The 17058-nt window shown below is 40.8% G+C and overlaps 1 protein-coding gene across 4 annotated transcripts in view; it reads left to right on the top strand.

Annotated features, from left to right (window-relative positions):
- The window catches only part of LOC136435321 (plexin-A1-like), a 102741-nt gene that overhangs the window by 8443 nt on the left and 77240 nt on the right, over window positions 1-17058 (top strand). For all 4 annotated transcript variants that reach the window (XM_066428715.1, XM_066428713.1, XM_066428714.1 and 1 more), the window contains exon 2: window positions 15532-15640. The gene's annotated coding sequence lies outside the window, so the exon portion shown is untranslated. The remainder of the gene's footprint in view (window positions 1-15531; window positions 15641-17058) is intronic.

The following is a 17058-nucleotide window of genomic DNA, read 5'->3' as shown; positions in this document are numbered from 1 at the left end:
TTTGTTTTAAGTCAGGATTGTAAAACTTTAATTACGATATTATTTTCTCATTTTATATCTTACAAGTCATCTTTAGAAAGGTTAGGTGAATGGGTAAAATGATCATAATAATTTACTGCAAAGTATGTTTTTAAATGAAGAAAATATTGCGGTCCTTATTACCATCTTGATGGACTTCATGTGATAAGGTTTTATGATTGTATTCTTTTATGCATGTATCAGTCTGCCATGGATTCCCAATAGGAAAATGAAACACCTCCCTCTAGTCATAGACAACGCAAAACTGATTTACAATAAAATCCTGACTGATGCGATTTGCAATGCTTAGCTATGCTGCTGAAACTTTGGTCAGCAGAATATTTTTTCCTTTCTACCTGTCATTCATATATCATACTGAAGTCTTCCATGCCTTGATAATCAGCAGATAAACTTTTATTAATATCCTTTCAACGTACAGCATATAATAGAAGGATTAAAGTTCCTCATCCCAGCCCTACTGCCTAAGCCTGGCAAACATTACTTCTCTGTACAGCTGACACTTGCCTGGAAATAAACTGTCATAGGAAATGATTGGCAGTCGAATGACATCCCAGGAGAAAGAGGGAGTTTAACATGGATCACTGGTCCTATGCAGTGACATGTATACATTAGACATGAAGGTCAAGCCAGTTGGGATATTGTGGAAATGTATACTGAGCTCTAGTGACAGATTTATTTGGAAAAGCTGGGAGGGAATTAGCCAGGGGATATGTGTAATTGGCCTTGTATTTGAATGTGCATGCACAGTGTAATGTCTTTTCCATGGAGAATGTAAAGCTATCAATATATATATATATATATGTTCTGAAACGTTTTGTTGTCATGCATGGTTGTTTTTGAAAGAATAGGAAGGCAAGATGACAAGCAAAAATTGACACATGTGTAACCGGTACTTATAACAGTACAAATGTTGTAGGGGTGCTCTAAAATTGCAGTCTTGCCTCGTCCCCTTTTCTGTTTTTCCTGGAATATCTGTGATTGCAATTGATAACAACAGAACTCGGCCTTCAATTGAGTTTTTATAGGACCCTTTCCAAGCTGTGTTCACCTTGGAGACTTACTTGTAAAATTTATTCCATGATCAGTCCTGCTTTCTTTTTGGCAAGGAGTAAGACCGCTAACTCCTATTTTTACACCATCTTATCTGTTATCTGTCTTTCAGCCTGGTTCCTCACAAAAATGTTATTGCAGCCATCACATCAACACCAGACCATATCAGTGCTTCAGATCAGTGTAAAACCACCATAAAGAGTCACAGTTATAGAAGATAACATCTTATGTCTTACATATACACACAGTTATAACCACTGGTTTTACATCGCTGTGCATTTGTATTGCTATTGCAACTTCAGCCCAAAGTCATAGATTGGAAAGAACTAAACAGATTGTATCATGCAAAGCTGCATTTTCTCTAATGGTAGCAAACTGGAAATATTACATGAAAGGTAATATGCAGGTAGGTAGGAATAGACATGTCTTTGTACATCATAAATGGCTCAGACATATCTCTCAGTTCTTAAAAGATAGGCAGATAGACCTTTGTTAAAACACTCCTCTTTTTTACATTGAGCATAGTGCTGATTTACACCAGATAATCTCAATAAGAAGGTTGTTAGAACAGGGTGACTGACTTCATAGGTATGAAGCCCTCCTGCACTTACTACTACCTGGTAGCATTTATGACTTCATAACACCAGGGAGTTAGTTTATAGAGTGCTCATTAATGATCTAAAGGGAGGAGATGTCATTATCTCTGTGAATGGAACTGATATGGAATGCCCCATAAAACTGTATTTTTATAGTCCTCATCATCATGCATATGTCCACAGAGTATGCTTTGAATACATTTTAAGTCCTTGGATATTAAGATGGTACAGTACATGTCCCGGTGGCATAAGGGTTAACGCAACCCTGCTGCTTGGCCATTTGGATCTAATTCCATGGATGCGTGGGCTGGAGTTTGCCTCAGCTCGGACACTTTGTAATAGATTGCATTTGTTAGTTTGGATGGTGACATAAAGCCGGCAGCCCAGTGTATGAGGGAGCTTCAGGCATAAGTCTCTAGTGTCAAATCCCTGCACATAAAAAAACCAACACACTTATCCAGAAGAGTAGTGGTGACCCGGTGTGTTTGGTTAAATATATGACCTGTAGTGAAGCCGCATTGCACTAATATCTAACGAAAAAGCACCATGCTTCATCCCTAGTCTGATGTTCGACCACTCACCCTGTATCTTTTAGATACTACATGGTTTGTTGGTTACATGTTATAAATTCTTGCCAAGATACCGGAAGGACATGCAAATTTTATTTCCATATCTATTTGGAACTTTTCCAATGTTTATTTCTATCTAATGGAGAAGAGTTCAAACATAGGATTGACATAGACGTGCCCAGAGACAAATCCATTAAGAAGTATGGGTGTACCTGATTGATGTAATTTTCCAGTCAACAATGTCCTGTCCATATGTATTTGGGTAATTGTGAATCTATACTTGTGTGGGTGTAATTGGGAAGACAGATGACAACATGACAAAATCACAAATTCTGGGGATAGCAGTGTATTGTAGATCTGGCATAGCCTTATATCCACTATAGTATAATCTAGTGGTGCACAGCACAAGGGAATGACATCAGCTGCACACGGCTGGATATCAGACTACTCAGTGGTGCTGTCATGCCATAGAGCCTTTGTAAACATTCTTACTGTTGGGGAATATTTGGGGTTCAGGATGATTCAACCCTTACCTTACTCGGCACAGTCAACTTGGCCCAACATGCTGGTCAATTTGGCCCAATACCCTGGTCAACTCGGCCAGGGTTAAGGTTAGGGGTTTGGACCGAGTTGACTGATATAGGTGTTGGGCTGAGTTGGGCTGATTAGCAATGACCTGAATTGGTACTAAAGCTAGTTAGTAAAGGGCCAAAGCATCAGATGTCTAAACTTTTCTACAGTGTAGTTTCTTACCAAAGTTTAACCCATATCCTAGCTACTGACATGTACTGTAACATATCCAAGTTTGGTGTTCAAATAAGTTCACAGTGAGGAGAAGGCTAACAAGATTTTTTCCGATATTTTCACATCTGGAATTTGGCAGCAGCCTCACCCCCTGGCACGAGCAGGTCCTGGTGAATCTTTATCACTTTGGCGCAACTGCCAAATTTGGTTACATCGAACAAAAGTTGATTCAGCCCCAGAGGCATGGAGCAAGTGATAACAAGGTTGCCTGATTGTAAGGTCAAAGCTATCCCTTTGTCTCTGAGCACCCTGTTATTTCACTGTGTTGTCCATATGTTAGTGTCATCAGAAATCAATGCTGGGCAAGGCTTGGCTTCCATTTGCTTCCTAAGGCCCTTGTAAGGGAAGATCGAAAAAATAAAGTATCTTTTACCAAATACCATGATTGTGCTTCCCTTATTGATGTCAATGGTGGAGCATAGAGTATTTTTCGGTAGCAGAATTCAACCTTGAAAGATGTGCCATTCGAGTGTTCATCAGTAGTTTTGGTTGTGTGTTGCTAATTCCTGTGTGATGTGGTGACACAAAGGGAAAATCTTGCCCAGAAACTGCAGTGCTGCAGAATGCATACATTTGTACATTTGATTTGTGTAAGGAAGAAAAACGTGTTGAACATCTGCCAACTCTGATGTTCCTATCTTTTGGGCCCAGAACTTCCTTGAGTTATTTACTGCTCGTCAATGGACACAGCAATTATGTCTGTCCTCAGCACAATGAGCATGACATTGTGCTTGTGTTGGGTGTTGTATCAGTTTCAGTGTTGAATGGAATATTACAAGCTCAACTGTTACAGGTGTATTAGTATAAGGACAGGCTGTACATGGCTCAGAACAGGTGCTATACTGGTGGTATAATAGCAGCATTGAGGAGAGGTTGTGGCATGCCCTTGACTGATCAATGTTGCTTGTGTCAGTAAAACCTTGTGACTATCCAAGCAGCTGGATATCCTTTATACACATCGGTGCCTGCTGGGGATCAGTATATTCTCAGTAGAGAGCTGCTATTTGTAAAGTTTAGGGAATGCTGGGGGACCAGACCACCAGCCGGGAAGCAACCTGCCTTCCTACTCCTGAAATTTCAGACCCATCCACATCTGTTACATCTAGTTTCCTGTGTTTTTTCCTCCGAGAATCTTCAAAGTAGCAGAGATTCAAAACGTTGATGAATCTGTTTTCTCATAGTCTCTGCCTCCACCTGTTGCTGCCTCAGTTGAGTGGATTTTGTGCTTTTTTACAAGATGCCTAAGTATAGGTGGAACTCTACTGACTGGGGGTACTTTCAAGGCCGTCTTGTTTTATCAGTCCTAAGAACGCTGCTTTCTACTTCTGCATACAGACAGAAAAGATATTTTAAGGATTTGCATAGCATCCATGGTTGTAAGTGCAATAGAACTTGTTTATCTCCCGCCCACACAAGTTCTAGGTTCCTGTTTTGGTCCCCCCCAGGACAGATTAGCAGTGAATAGCAGACTGAAAACCAATATCCTCCCTGACCTGATGGACAGCCTGTCAGAATACCCTTCAGCCAGGGAGTTGGTTTGTTACTGACAGGTGCAGATGGGGACAAGCCGAGCCATCTGGGAGACCTCATGGTTTTACTCCTTCACTTCTCCTGAAGTAGTTATGGAAAGAGGCCTCCAGGGTTTTAGGTTTTACAAGGATTCATGGACTTATCAGTGAGAACATAAAGGACACTTCACTGCAGCCCCTCCCCCTCCACTTTGATTTGATGATTTAGGTTAATGAGGGAAGTACATGAACTTGAAATATATTCAAGATGGCGGCGAAGCGAACACCTCTGCAGGATCGCTCCGCTTGAGTGCAACTAATTCCCTACTTTTACGGTAAAAGTGAGACTCAAAGTGTATCTAGCCCAAAGTTGGTAATACAATGTAGATATAGCTGTCACATATACAGCATTTAGACGCAGGATAAATCCTTTACCTTTTACAAGGTAAACTTTGTCCGAGAGTTACCCGCGCGTCAGGAGCGTCAGAAGAACAAAGACCCAAGCGGACAAAATGGCGACCGGCGACCGTGACTTGAAATCGTCTAACGAGTTATACAGCCTGCTTGGAGTTACAAGCAACGCAACAGAAGAAGAGATCGTCGTGGCGTACGGAGAGAAAGTAAAACGACACGAGAAAAAGCTGAACTCAACCAAGGACAAGCGTCTCCAAACTGTGGCCCGTCAAGCTTTCTCCAAGGTAAGCAAAGCCTTCTATGTCTTGTCGGACAAAGAACGCCGACAGAAATATGACAAATCAAACGAGATAGCAGAGCCAGGAAAACGCGACAAACGGATCAAGCAGAATGACGACTACTTCGTGGAGTTCAATGACAACTGTATTACAATTTATATTCCGTCAGAATCGGACAAACATTGGATAGAGATTCTTGAAACACACTACAGCTTGCCTACTGATGACAAGGGCAAAAATGGTCACCAACTCAACGTACCATACCATGATCCTACCACAGACGAACTTATCGGCTCAGTAACGCTACATGTATACCATACGTGTAAGATTCTAGTACAGGGACCAGCCTATTACCTATGGGTGCTAGACATGTTCGAAAGGTTGAAGAAGACGCTAGAAGCAAACTGCACCACGACGGAAGATGAAGAGTCCCGATGCGAGGACATTGTCTGCAATAAGTGCGAACGGCCAGGCCCAGAAGATGATGGTATCATTCAATGTAACATTTGCCAGAATTGGTATCACTATGCATGCACGGGCGTACACGAGTTCCTGCTACATGAACTGATAAAGAATGCAGAGAGCGAGTTTGTCTGTAACGAATGTTCATACGACAGCATTATGTCCGACCCGAAGTTGATAGGCGAAACATTCCCTGAGGACGCCAGTGAAAAAGAAACTATACCAAAACAGTTTATTGGCGAATCAACACCAAACGAAAAAGATGGCAACAACAATGACAAGCTGGACATACTACAATGTAGTGTAGACAAGCTAGAAGCCATTACAATGAGCAGAATTGTACATGAGAATAACAATATCGACACGCTGTCAGCGCGACTTTCTCACCTTGAGGGTCTATTATCAAAAACAATGGAAACCTCCGGTGAGTCAGTGAAAGAGAAAAGTGCCATCGAAGGGCTGTCAAAACGAGTGAAGTCCCTAGAAGCAGAAAACAAGAACCTTCGGAAAAGAATCACAGCATTGGAAAAGAAGTATACAACAGATGAAAGCCAATCATCAGATCCAAAAGACGCAGTCAACGAGCCGTCCGATCCACAAGCTGAAACCTTTGAGAGCAACATTCCGACAAACAACAGATACCAGGTACTCGGCGACAACAGGCCCATGACAAAGGGACAATCCTCTCACTTAGCAAGTGACCATTGTCATGACAATCCCCTTGACAATGGCCAGCCGCAGACACGACCAGCACGAAGGCGTTCAGAGGATTCAGAAGATGGCAGCTTGGCGGAGATAGTCATCATTGGTGACTCGAACACTAGAGGCATTATTCCCAGCGTGCTCTACCCTGGTAAGCAAACTGCCAAACACTCAGCTATGAAAGTTCCGCAGGCCACAGACCTGATCACAACAACGACCTACTCGGATCCCAAGTGCATTGTCTTCCACGTGGGGACGAATGACATTCGAGAGGAAAGGGCGGCACACGGTGTTACAGAGAACCTCAGACAGCTGGTCGCAACAACACACACAAAGTACCCGAATGCAAAGATCGTTATGTCTGCCATACCCCCGAGGAACGACCAACAACTGATGGAAGTCACGCGGGACTAAAACACCTTCCTACATATTCTCAACCAAGAAACCTCCTACGTCAGTCTGGCCGACAACAACAATCTCGGTGAAGATGGATCCATCAAGAGTAATCTGTACAAACGAGACGGGTACCACCTAAACAGGGCCGGTCTGAAAGTACTTGCGGCTAGCTGGAAGACGGTAATCCACCCCATTGTAGGCATGGGTATGTACCACAAAGGACAAAGGAGGGGCAGCACCCTTGCACCGCGCTCGGAAGTGAGTCAGACACAGTCTCAAGAGCAAAACAGGGAGCGTACACCACAAGGACGACGACCCAATCGACCAAATTCAGACTGGAGACAGAACAACCGACCGAACCCAGATTGGCGCCCACGCGACGGACCGAACCCAGACTGGTTTCCACGGGACGAACCGAACCCAGAATGGTTCCCTCGCGACAGACCAAACCCAGATTGGCGCCCACGCGACGAACTAAACCCAGGCTGGTTCCCACGGGACGGACCAAACCCAGGCTGGCTACCACACCGGGACAGACCGAACCCAGAATGGTTGCCACGTGACGGACCGAACCCAGGCTGGCGCCCACGCGACCGACGAGACCCAGACGACCGACCAAATTGGCTTCCACACAACCGAGACTGGCACCGTGAACCGAAAACGTTCAACCGTCCGTTCCACGGCTATGACGACTGGTTCCCGACAGCACTGGACGGACCTAGTCCATGGTCTCTACCCAAGCGATTCGAAGACCACCCTGCCCGGCGTCAGAACTACAACTACTGAGGGTATTATTATCTCACACTATATCCTTAACGTTTCATTTTATATCAAACAAGAACCGACAGATTGTGATAATTTAAGAAGACCATATGCTAAATCTGTAGTAAACAGACGTAGGAACTGCGTACTAAGTTTATGCAATGATATTGCACATTCAAGCACATGTATAATTAAGTAAAACTAACTTATCGTAAAAGTAGGGACAAAGTCGATACTCATGGATTGATAGAACGAGCACCATTGCCAGCTAGGTCATTGAACATAGGGTTCTGGAATATTCATGGCTTAGGTAAGAAACTTGAAGAATGTAGCTTTAGAAGTAATTTAGAAAAACTAGATCTCTTCTCTCTTATTGAAACCTGGAGTAACGAATCTTCAGAAGTTAACATTCCAAATTATCAACATTTCTCGTCTCTGAGACAAAAACAACGGAAAGCAAGAAGGAATTCAGGCGGAATAATTTTTTACTACAAAAATGAACTCTCTAAATTCATCAAAAGAGAGCGTGGAACTTCTGAATGTAAAGACTTACTCTGGGTTCGCATATCGAAAGACCTGTTAGGGCTCTCCAAAGATGTATTTATATGTAGTGTCTACATTAGCCCTATATACTCCACCATACACAAAAGGGCGGAGGATTCCATCTTCGACATTTTAGAACAAGATGTAGCAGCCTTCACGTCCAAAGGCCATGTAATTCTCGGGGGAGACTTTAACAGTAGGATAGGGTCCTTGCAAGACTTCACTGAAAAAGAGCACGTAGATTTTGAACTAGAGCCAGTGCCGCTCACCCCAAACGTAGATATTCCTAGAAATTTTTCCGACAGAAACCCGGCTAATTCTTTTGGTAAATGTCTTGTAAACTTATGCGCCCAGGCTGACCTGCGCATTCTAAACGGACGTGTCCTGGGCGACTTAAATGGCAGATTCACGTGCTACCAGCCTAACGGTTGTAGCACGGTAGACTACGCCATCTCTAGTAGCTCACTGTTTCACAACTTAAATATGTTCAAAGTCCATCCACTTACAGAATTTTCTGACCACTGTATGGTTTCTGTGAATATACGCGCATTAGCGCACTCACAAGAAAACGTGAAAACTAAACAAAACACACGCTCCTTCCCATGTCGGTTTGTCTGGGGTCCCGATTCTGGCGATAAATTTATAAAAGCGCTAAGTAGTTCAGCGATCTCCCAGAAACTAAAAAAAAATTGTATCCCTAGATAACAATGACACAAAGTCAACAGCAAAGACAGCGAGCTTCAAGACATTCTAGTATTGACAGGAAAGATGTCTCTCCAAATGAGAGGTAAGAAAAAGACAAAAGGATTCAAAAGAAACAAAAAATGGTTTGATAAGACTTGTTACGAAGCTCGCAAAGAATTGCAAAATGTGACGTACCTTTTAGTAAACAATCCCAAAAATCCAATCGTAAGAGGTAGTTACTTCAGAAAGAAAAGGGAATTCAACAAACTGATCCGAAAGCACAAAAGAGAGCATGAAAGTAATTGTCTGATGGAACTCCAAAAACTTCAAGACAATAACCCGACAGCTTTTTGGAATCTACTTAAAGAACTAAAGAAAACCGACTCAACTAATCAAGAAGACATACCAGTAGATTCATGGGTGGAACATTTTAAAACCCTTCATGAAAAATCTAGATTAAAAAGACAAGATTTTGATGCCACCTTTGAAAAAGTAATTCTAAACAAACTTGAAGTACTACAAAACCATAACCAATCCCAAGGCCCTCTAGACTATCTTATTACAGAATCAGAAGTCAATGTTGCCATCCAAAGACTCAAGAACAAAAAAGCCAGTGGTGAGGACATGATAACAAATAAAATGCTAAAAGCAGGTAAAACTCTCTTACTTCGTCCTCTTTTAAACTTGTTTAATAATGTCCTCTCAAGCGGAACCTTTCCCCTTGATTGGTCCAGAAGCTATATTGTCCCAGTATTTAAAGCAGGGAGAAAAGATGACCCAAACAACTATCGAGGCATCTCCATATCAAGCTGTCTCGGAAAAGTATTTACCTCGATTCTAAACAAGAGACTATCAAACTTTCTCGACGAAAACGATATTCTAAAACCAAACCAGACAGGATTCCGGAAGAACTACAGAACTTCAGACAACATATTTTTACTAAAAACCTTAATCTCTAAATATACTCAGTCAAGAAAACAGCTGTTCGCTTGCTTTGTAGACCTCTCAAAGGCTTTTGACTCCATTTGGCACGGAGGTCTGCTATACAAACTTTTATCAACAGGTATATCTGGAAGATTCTTTGATGTAATGAAAAACCTATACAGCCAATCCAAAGCCAGTGTCAAAACAAATCGAGGTCTGAGTGAAACTTTCCCCGTCGAAATCGGAGTCAGACAAGGCTGTGTCCTTAGTCCTTCACTATTCAATCTGTACATCAGCGATCTAGCAAACGAACTAAATACAGGAGATCTAGATTCCCCCCTACTAAACACAACCAAAGTATCTAGCCTTTTCTATGCAGACGACCTTGTCCTGTTATCAACAAGCCAACGAGGTCTTCAAAAAGCAATAAATACTTTAAGCCTTTACTGTAAAAAATGGAAGTTATCAATAAACCTAAACAAAACTAAAATAATGATATTTAATAAAAGAGGACACTTGTTCTCAAACTTTAAATTCCAATTGTTTAACCAAAACATAGAGATTGTATCGTCTTATAGTTATCTAGGAGTGATGTTTACAACGGGTTGTACTTTCAGCACCGCTATGAAAACCCTGCAAAAGAAGGCTTTACGAGCCCTCTTCAGTATTAAATCAACTCTTGGAAACAGCAATCCCCCTATATCAGTGTACACTAAGCTATTTGATGCATGTGTAGTTCCAATATTAGCTTATGGTGCGGAGGTATGGGGCAAGATTGGACTAAACGACAACTCTCCAATTGAACAAGTACATCTCAAATTCTGTAAAGCAATCCTGGGCGTAAGAAAAAATGCCAGCAACCTTGCCACAAGAGCAGAGCTCGGTAGATATCCCCTCTGGATTGAAGTGTATACTAGAATCTATTCATACTATAAAAGATTAGTTAGAGAAATGCCGAAAGATAGCTTACAATATGAAGCTTTTTTAGTACAGCAGGACCTACATAGGAGAAAGATACCATGCTGGCTTTCAAATATTAGTAAAATCTTGGAGGAGTCAGGCTTTGCCTACCTTTTACTTAACAAAGACCGAAACACGCTATCCGCTCAATCTGAACTAAAACAGAGGCTGAAAGACAACTTTCTTCAACATTTCTACTCACAACTTAATTCTTCTGGTGAAAAAGGGAAGAATGGAAACAAATTGAGAACTTACAAAAAATTCAAGATTACGTATGAAAAAGAAAAATATCTAGATATACAAAATTCTAACTATCGCCGAGCCATGACTAAACTAAGGATCAGCGATCATCCATTGCAAATTGAAGTTGGAAGGTACAACCAGACTCCACCAAATAACAGAATGTGTACTTTCTGTGACAATGATTGTATAGAAGATGAAATACATTTTATCTTAGAATGCTCACTATACGCAGACATGCGCAGATCCCTTGTAAGTCCCATACAACTAGACAAAAAATATACGCATCTTAAAAATAACGAGCTATTCACATGTATCATGTCATCTAAAAACGACGATATAATTGGAAAACTATGTGAATTTGTATACAAATGTTTCAAGAAGAGAGAAGAGACTCTGTAGATTTAGATGGAATATATAACAATGTTCCATTTCTTTTACTTTATGTTACCTAATGCATTTAGCCCATGCTGGGCATGAATATGCAATAAAGTTCATTGTCATTGTCATTTAATGTGGGAAATATGATAAAGGCTAAGTTTTCTCCCCAATAGCTCACAAAGTTGTCTTTTGTTATTGAGTGTGTGTTGTAGAGTAGAGTAGAGTAGAGTAGAGTCGAGTCAAGTTGATCAGATCTATTCACCCTCGGCTGGTAGGAAGGTCTCTTCCAGTTCAGTTATAGCATCATAATCGTCACTATGCCATGCTCTTGACATAGCTTGCAAATGCAAACGACTACACAATACATTCATATTTGTTCAGTAACAATTTTATGATATTATTTTTTCAGAATAGCATATGGATTTTGAAAGTGTAAAATAGACTTTTCCCTATGAATAATGTATGGTAATTTGACCACTTAACACACATGGTGGAGATATGTTTACCTGATGTAAACCCCACCTTCCTAGACAGGCCAGGTACATTTGTGACAACAGATGATCATGAGTCAGACAGAACATGACAAGGTGACTGACAGGACCATTCAGCCATGGAACACCCAGGAAGGGCGAGGTCCCTCAGGGGGAAAGGGCAAAGGTCGCATTAGCAGCAGGTCAATGGAGGTGTGGGACAGGTTTTGTACACAATGTAGCAAGTGTTGTTAACTAGGGATTTTAGTGCTCTTAATAGGTGTAAGGTTGTGCACTTTGGTTCATAAATAAGATGTATATCTTAACTTAGGAAGAGTCAAAATGGTGCTTTTACCTGTGATGTATGGTCATGGTTTCCAAATCTTCATTAAGATGAATTTAGAATTTTCATATTGTTAAAGGCCTATCTTTCATATGATAGATGCACTGAAGGGATTCCATGTCTGGAATTAACAAGTGGAGCTTGAGACTGTAAGGGCCTCTGGGTTTTTATGTCTCCATGCCCGGCCTCCGAAGACATATTGGTAGTGTTCCTTGTGCATTGTACACCTGTAGAGGTGACTGACCTTCAGTGCCTTGGAGATTTGCTAAAAGCAGAACATGCAAGCACTAGGGAGGAAACCTTCAAATACAGCTGTCTCTTCTTGTTTCCTGACATCTCCAGAAACCCCTGGGCTCCAGACCCACTAGATTTCAAGGATGTTGTTGAACCACAAGTGAACAAATACAGATCTCAGGTGGTCTGTACCCAGTCAATGGAACTCTTCATCTTATGTCCCCCCAGGGCATCATGGCTGAAAGATTGATTTGTTGCAAGGGACAATTGTTAGAGCAGAAATAGTTTTGTTACTTTCAGAGTTAGTGTCTATGGTAAGTGATCTTTTTAACGGGAAGTATACTGTAAACTTGTCCATAGTAGCTGGGAAGTATCAATCTGAAATTCTATAGCTAACTTCGAAATTTTAAAGTAATACATCAAACAAAGTACAACAAAGGTAATGCTACTTTTTCTGATACTCATATTTCAAGAATATTCTTTATACTTGTGTACAATATTACCTCTACCGTATAACTTGGTATAAGCCTACAAAAATATCTAGGTGTACTGGTGCACCCACAGTAAAAAATTAGGTGCACAGCTCCAATTTTGGGTGCACAGACAATGGTGCACATGCGCCCAGTATTTCGAGCCTGGTGAAAATACATGTTGTAAATTTAGAAGTCTCTGATCAGTTATTCAAGATATTGTAAAAGATTTCTATGTTTGTCCAGCTTTATCACGTAGCTTGCTGGCAGCAACAGAATAGTCCCCACTCCAGTTGCATGAGAAATGCTGGGTAGGTTTTCAATTTTAAGCATGCCTGGACTATACCTCCTGACATAGATGTCAATAAGGACCACTTGGCTGGTTATTGGGGACGTTGCTCCAGGGCCCAGACAGATGAATTAGCTATGGTGCAACCTTACACCTTATCACATCACCTCATCACCACCGCCAAGGTCATGGGCCACATTGTGAACACCACAAAGATTTTGTAAACATGTTATGATTTTTCATGGTAGTAAGTGTGAGATGTTGCTTTTTCGCTGAACTAATATTCTGGGCTGCGAATTGTCAATTACAGACAATTTTCCAGGTCTGATAGAATTGATCTTGCAAGGCTCTCTAGCCATGTAGCTGGTATACAGGTGCCAGTCATCCATAAACAAAACACCTGTTTCTTGATCCAGACAGGCTAAATTAAAACATGAATTTCCTAGTCACTTTGTTTGCTGTAAATATTGACAGAATTTAGATTATTGTTTACCTCATAGCTTTGCTTTATGTGTGGATTGCACTGATACAGTTATGTTGTCACCTACAGAGAATATCTGTATAATGTTGCTGAATGGAGAATGATCTATCTTTATCTCTGTTTGTTGATCAGGATTTCTGTCCTAAGTCAGGAAGCATTTTGTCTAATCTTCCCCTTGTTGAGGTTGGCTCCAAACGCGCGTGTATTAATCACTGGTGAGGCGGCAGGTAGAAGGAAAACAAAGCAATGCCATTTTCGTTCGTGGTCCGATTTGACAAAAGCTACAAGTCCGTAAGTTGTCATCAGCCATCTGTTGATTCAGGGATATGGAAATTCTTTGGGATTGTCACATTCCTACTGTAAGTTTGTCACATTAATAAGGCAAGTAGCAAGTATGCCATATGGCATAAGAATAGGGTTAAAACTTGCTCAGACTTAAGTGAGACTGAGATCACTCACCCACTTAGTCTGGCGTTGATGGACATGTAATCTAGCATTTAATGGTGTGGTCTTGATCCCCTTTTAGAAGATAAAAATAAAAGGCAATGATGAAGCTTGACCTGGCAGGACCTCATTGCCCTCTTTTATTGCCAAGCCTACAATTTAGCAGGTGTTCAGGACAGAAATTCTCATAACCTGGGATCAAATATACCTAGGAGTATAATTGCTGTTGATGACTAGGGGACCATTAAGGGGGTAGAGGTGTTCAGGGTATTGGTGTGTAGTATTGTAATCATCAGGTGAGTCAACCCGATATGACCCTTGTGTCTCCGTTAATGGCAGGTTACCAAGAAGGGCACTGAGTTTGGCAATTTGGCAAGTTAATGTATGAAAGTTCACTTGGTGATTATATTGTAGTGGTATGGCCTTTAACTATAGTACCTTGCCTATTGATTGAACTTGCATTTTGCTGCTGGAAATGGCCTGTATTTCAATATTTGATTGTTATGAAAGGTTGAGATGTGATGACGATGATGACTAGCACAATGAAGAGAAACCAATGCGGACATTTTGTTGTAATGATGGTTGATATGAGCGAAGTCGCTCAGCTTTGGAAATGACAGTGTTTACAGCCATTTGGGTAAAACGGTTTTCCATTTCTAGCACAATCAGCTTGTTCTGTCATACAAATGCATTTATTTGCCTGTTGCAAGTAACATTACCATTGGAAACATATATGTATAGAATATAAACAAGCTACAAATCCTAAAGAAAGAGAAGGATAGACTACTGAAAGATGAATTACCTAGTTTTTATTCATTCATAGCTTTTTATGACCTCTGTGCCCTGGAATATACAAGCATGGTTGATGCCTAAGCTATTAAGCCCCATACATCCTTCAGTTAGGGCAATAGCATTGCATATAGGCAGACTATGGAATTGAACTGTCTCAAGCATTTCAAACATTACAAAAGTACAGTTTCATGATGTCTAGTATACATGTGTGTATTGTTCTAGAAACTGTAGTGTCATTGTCTTTTCTTCTTTGTCAGTCAACCAAAGTTTCACTTCTTCATTGTTACACAATTATTCAGGGGGCAAGTTCAAACCTGACTTCTGTATAGGTTCAGGTGTTGATGATATTTAAAATCTCTCCCTGGAACTTGGAAGAAGAAACAAATTCACCATTCCATTAATCACAATCAATTGTTTGCAATTATAAACATGGCAGAGTTTTATTGGCTTTAGTATGGTTGTAGACCCAGTAAAAGTGAAAGAGCACTTGCATGATTTGCAATATTTACATAGTGAAAGATTGCAATGTAATACATTGGGACTTTCCGCATGAGTAGGTGTTGTTTCTATGACATCATTTCCTGTAGAATGATGGTCTTTTGGGTGGGGACATATTGTTGGCACACGCAACTGCATAGCACATTATCCCTATGTAAGCACAAGTTTAACGGTTACACTCTTTCCTTCCTTTAACAGATCCCAGACCTGAGTTATTCCTTGTATCCAGTGCAGACTCTCCTTGGTCGTCTTTGGAAGGAGGAAGTCTGCACTCTAGAGACTTAGCAGTTAGGAAAGGAACCTTCAGGTAAGAAAGTTTTTAGTATTACTTTTGGTTTTGTTACAGCTTGATTTGGAGGGAGAAAAGTTTGTGTTACACATGAGATTCTGACCAATGATTACTTTTCCATTTGCCTGTTTGTTGTCTGGTATTGATTGTATTACATGTATTATGTATGTATTGACTATTTTAAAGGATTTGAAAATTTTGGCTTCAACCACAATTGTTGTTAGGTCTACACTAATTTTATTTGTTGTTCTCGGATTTAAAATAATGCTTTATTTTAAAATGTCAACCAATTAATAGTAAATAGATTGGCATGGCCTGAAGTATAGAATAAAAGTATCAAAGTCATAAAAAGCTGAATGATTGAAACCTTGAATGTTGCTAGCTGGAGACTTCACAAACTTCCTGATGGTATAGTCTTAAAGTATGTACCAATTGTGAGTCATGACATTAATTTTCTTCCTGGTACAAGAGGAAGAGGTTAGTCAAGGTAATTGACTGCTATTTTTGGAAGGTGCCTTAGGGAGGAATTGTTGGAAAGAAAGACATTGTAACGTAACTGCAGTTCAGCCAATGGAGTTGAACTCCTGACTAGCTGTTAACCAAGTCCCCTGATGTAGCCTCTAGTGTTTAATCAGCAACATTAAATCTTGAGGCACATAACGTCCCCACATGACCTTAGGATGAACTTGAGTAGGTTGGCAAGATTCCATTAAGTGAAGTTTCCTGGTACAGCAAGGGGAGCCTACCCTATGTTACAGGGACCATGTCTACATGTACCTGTCCTACTGTTCAGCATGCAGTTGTGGTAACTTCATGAAGTATTCAGTAATTGGTAGTCACAACTTCTATCATAAGTTTCCTTTCCCTTTTGTTTAACACTGTCAGTTTTCTTCAGCTTTATCTAAAAGAAAAAACACTGTCAGAAGAATGGGCTTTCATAAACACACAATTGAGATTGTATGGCCAAGGTGTAAATATCTGTCTTCGTCCATAAAACAACTAGATTCATGCACTCCCACCCTGGTGAGTATCATCGACAATTTGAAGTCTAAGGTATGTGGTGACAACAGTTAGGACAGGTACTGGATAGCATTTATGTGCTATTTTTATGGTCATGACAGACCCTTTCATGTAGGAACTTGAACAAAGGCTCAGTAAAACCAAAACAACTCCCTTGTGAAACTTGTGTTTGATCAACATTCTACATACCAGGGCTCTAGCCAGCGCCAGTTTTGCCGTAAATTTACGGAACTTTGCTGCGTGTTACGGAAAAAATTCAAGACCAATCCGTAAACCTTGACGGAAAAAAATCGGGAGAAAAGATATAGACAGGGCTTGAACTTTTTCAAAGATCTCCAGAAAAGAAGCGGAAGTTTAAAGCGAGGTCGATTCAGGCCATTTCTATCTTCCGCCAGCGGCAGGTGACAACCTCAAGG

Source organism: Branchiostoma lanceolatum, chromosome 5, assembly GCF_035083965.1.
Source record: "Branchiostoma lanceolatum isolate klBraLanc5 chromosome 5, klBraLanc5.hap2, whole genome shotgun sequence".
Lineage (NCBI taxonomy): Eukaryota > Metazoa > Chordata > Leptocardii > Amphioxiformes > Branchiostomatidae > Branchiostoma > Branchiostoma lanceolatum.
The sequence above is the reverse complement of the archived record's forward strand: the minus strand, read 5'-3'. Positions and strand labels throughout refer to the sequence as shown.